This window comes from Aptenodytes forsteri, unplaced genomic scaffold (assembly GCF_000699145.1).
Source record: "Aptenodytes forsteri isolate BGI_AS27 unplaced genomic scaffold, ASM69914v1 Scaffold79, whole genome shotgun sequence".
Lineage (NCBI taxonomy): Eukaryota > Metazoa > Chordata > Aves > Sphenisciformes > Spheniscidae > Aptenodytes > Aptenodytes forsteri.
Window position 1 is genome coordinate 1243851 of NW_008794776.1, and position 4146 is coordinate 1247996.

General features: G+C 35.4%; 1 protein-coding gene across 1 annotated transcript in view; it reads right to left on the reverse strand.

Annotated features, from left to right (window-relative positions):
- TMEM132D (transmembrane protein 132D) overlaps positions 1-4146 on the reverse strand; it is a 265283-nt gene that overhangs the window by 152339 nt on the left and 108798 nt on the right. The window lies entirely within an intron of this gene.

Sequence of the window (4146 nt, forward strand, 5' to 3'; positions counted from 1 at the left end):
CCCCCCCCCCCCCCCCCCCCCCCCCCCCAATAATAGAAACAGTATTTAAAAAAAGGACAGGAGAAATCTTTTTTGCTCAGAATTCGTATATTGCTTTATCTACTCCTCAAGAAAAAAAATCAAATAATCTCTTGGGTTGCCATAAAAATACCCAAACATACAGCCTAACCCAACCCTTTGCCCACTCTGCCTGTCCAGCTTTTTTAATATCTTACTTGAATATTTCCCATCTGAAAGCATGCACGATATCTACAGTCTTTTTCTTGCTTTTGTTTCATCATGATAAACTCAAGCTCATGTGATTCACACATGATGTGGTGGGACGAAATTCACTGGAAGTTATTTTTGCTACATCATGCATCTTTTCTGTAATTCCATTGAGTAGAAAATTTTCTTTCCAAGCAATAACATACCTCTAGTTGATAAAGTCATGTGAGCACATGAACAGCAAGGAAAAAAAATTAATGGTGATCTAAAACATAAAACTATTTTTATGAAGCATTTTGATGAACACCAGCAAGAGACATAATGTAATTATTGTGGCTATTAGGCTGTTATTTATGTCAAATTTGTTGCTTTTTGAAATTCAATTTTGAAATTGAAGCATTTTAGGATTATAGCACTCTTGAGAGTCTATGAAATGTACTGGCAGATGCAACAAGTAAGAGAATGAGGCGATAGCTCACCGCTGTTACAACATGAAAACTAAATGCTAAATAACTAGATTTGAAAATGAGAAATATAGGGCACTAAGGATAATGGTATAAATGTAATAAAAAGAAAGTATTGTGTAGGAAAATCAAAGGCAATGCTGCCATACATTTTTCTGTCCCCTGTTATTATCCAATATCAAGTTAATTTCTTGTATTATAAAAGTGTTAAGAAAATTAAGCATTGAAATATGGTATAATGAAAAAATGAAACACGCAGGATCAAATGAGGGATATAGCCTGGAAAATACTGTCATTGTCTTTTACTGTGTCAATATTATCACAGACTGATTCAGTCACTCGCAGTTCAAAATGAAAGTAAGTTTCTCTACTAATAGCAGGACCAGCATCTGGTTTCAGGCAGCATAAGCCAGTAACTCCTTCAATGCTTTAGAACTGTAACCCAAAAGTGCAAGCGGAAAAGTATCAAAAGAAATGCTATCTTTGTAACATTTCCAACAATAAGCATAGGGAAAAGGAAATTGCTGAGCAAAGCTTATCCATGATATAGTTCAAATACATTTGGAGATAAGGCAGTAAACGGGCATATATCCAGACATTAAGGTTCTACTCAGAGATAGCCAAGCTTTGTCTATAATTATTTTGCACTTGCTTGGATCAACGGCCTCATTCCTGCCATAAGCACAGAGAACAATAATGTATTCTCCAATGGAATAACAAACATTTGTACCCAAAAATATAAACATGAATAAAATATTTTAAGACGATCATGACACCCATTAGTGTCATATCAGAACATCTTGCTTAATGTCTCCACAGCAGCTATGGATACAGGAAAGTGCTATCAATCACGTTTTGCAGACAAGGAAAATCCAATAAATCTGCATCTTCAGCCACCTCAATAATTTCCCAAACCCCTCCCACCTGGCATGCTTCCAGTCCAACAGGAAACACGAGAAGAACAGGCAGGAATCCAGATCTTCCACTTTTGACTGTTCTTCTTCTCAGTCACCACTAGCACAGCAGAGATGCTCAATTTCAGGTACAATGAGAAACAGCACCAACCCAAGAAAACATTCTACAAATGCAGTACTCCTTTAACCTCATCTTTCTATTCTATTCACCTCATTACATGAGGAATTAAGAAAAAGAAAGATCAGCCAACTTCCAAAGGAATTAAGGAAAGGATGGCACATATTAGGATGTATCTCCCTGATGCAGTCAGTGTTTCAGTGTTTCCCAAGTCACACTTCTGAGCCACTGATTAATTTGCATCACACCATTTTCTATTTGGTTTTTTTGGTCATCTACATGACAACAGAGGGATGGAAGGTAGATGCTTCACAGAGAAGAACAGAAGTGCTGTACAGATGCTACAAGTACTAAGACCATCTAATAATCTCATGGGTCAGAATTTAGTGTGTTACAAAATTATTTTTGCCTAAGAATGAAATCAGAAGAATTGGGGAGAACTTTATAATTGCTTCACCATTAATCTGGAACACTGTCGCAAGCCCATAATAAGCAAGGCACTAAGAACTTCAAATCATATTTGACAGATGGGCTTAATTAGTTATTCTCATACAGACTCATAATATTTGCTGTTAATATTCATTCTAAAACACCCTGCTGGCTGTGATAATATTTTTATGTTAATCCTGTTACGGTAAACTTTCGGTGCCAAAACCTCTCTAAATAAAATGACTGATATATTTCAAACTTCGATAAAGAAATGCTCAGGCATCCTGGTTAAGTTTGTCACTTACACAAGCGCCTCCTTAATCTGTGAAATTACACCTGTTACAGTAAGTTAGCTTTATTAACACTATCTTCTGATCCATGTAAAACTATCAGAAACACAAAGGTATTGAATCTTTAGTTAATTAACATTGCCACCTTCGCATTCATGTAATCAGATCTCTGATTTTTAAGAGTAATTAAACAATATGCAAACAGAGTTTGTTGAACTTCTAAATGAACTATGGAGGCAAACAATTTGGTAGGAGACATCAATATTTAGCTCTTCTCCATTGTGCATATTTAGTGACATTAAACATGTCTAGATAAGGAAAAAATTGTTTCCCAAAAAACATTGAGCACACTCTCTTTCCCCATATAACGCTTGATCTTACTTCTTAAAATGAATAGCAAAACAGATATGAGTAAATTTAATGAGGAAAACAACATACTGAATAAAACATTGCAAATATTTTACATTTGTTTACAATGAGGCAGAAGTTCTCAAAAGTGAGAAAACCACAAAATCTCAGCTGGAAACTCGGATGGAATGAGTCAAACCAGAAGTTATGAGAGTTACATATATACCCTGTCTTCACTTGATTTTCTTTCCAGTAAAATCTAATATGTATATGAGCTCACATTTCTTTTAATAAACATGAAGCAATGCTTATAACTCAGCATGTGAAAGTACACCGAATCCACAACCACTGCATGAAAAGTGACATCATAATTTATTTTTTTGTGTACGGGGTCATTTTGAAGGCTTGCCACTGAAGGATGAATAGTGAAGGGAAATAAGTTGCCGAGCTTCAATTCACCCATGAGGTTGCATTATATTTTCCTGATGAGGTAGAGAAATCAGGCAAATGCACTGTATGGACCCAACAAGATAAAGTGTGATGGAAAACTCATCGCTGAAGTAATCTTTGATTTTGATCCAATGCCCATTTCAGTCAATAAAAATATTCACACTGTCTTCAAATAGCTTTGAACCGGGATTTTAAAGAATCTGTCTGACAGATTGTGCTAGACAGCAGGAAGCCCTGACCTTGGCCTATATACACGTTGCTTCTTTGACCAATAAAATTCTGTCAGGTACGAGACAATATATGGTTTAGATGAGAAAAATCAGGATACTATAGCAGAGATATTGTGTAGAATCTGAGTTATAATAAGGAGAAAGTGATTTATGTCATGATTATGAAGGGAAATTCTTCCCTTCCTCTTTTTTTAATATACACAGATTAAAGACATGAAACTTCCTAGTTATTAGGCTCAGAAGGTATTTATTTTAAAATTCTAAACCACAAAATAAAGCCCCAAAGCCTACAAGATTTTGTACAATTTCAGAAGTAAATCACAGCGCAGAACTTCCATGTTATATGGCAAGTTTTCTAACAGCAATGCCAAACACAATACCTACGCAGGCAGTCAGATCCTTATAAATATGCACTTGACATACAATTCCAGAAACAATGAACACGAAGCAGCAAATGATATAAAAACATATTCATTAAAGCAATCAGTTGTGATTAGAAAAGGAACATTCACCTGCTGGATGAAGGCTGTTTAAGACAGGTCAGTGTCCTATCTAAGTTGTTGCACAATGGGAATGGAAAATGGAAAATCTATTCCCTTCTGCAGATTAAAAATTTATATACATCTCACCAACAAAAATGTGGGTTCGATACTAGGAATACGTTTTCCTTTCCTCTGGATAAAAAAAAAAAAAAAA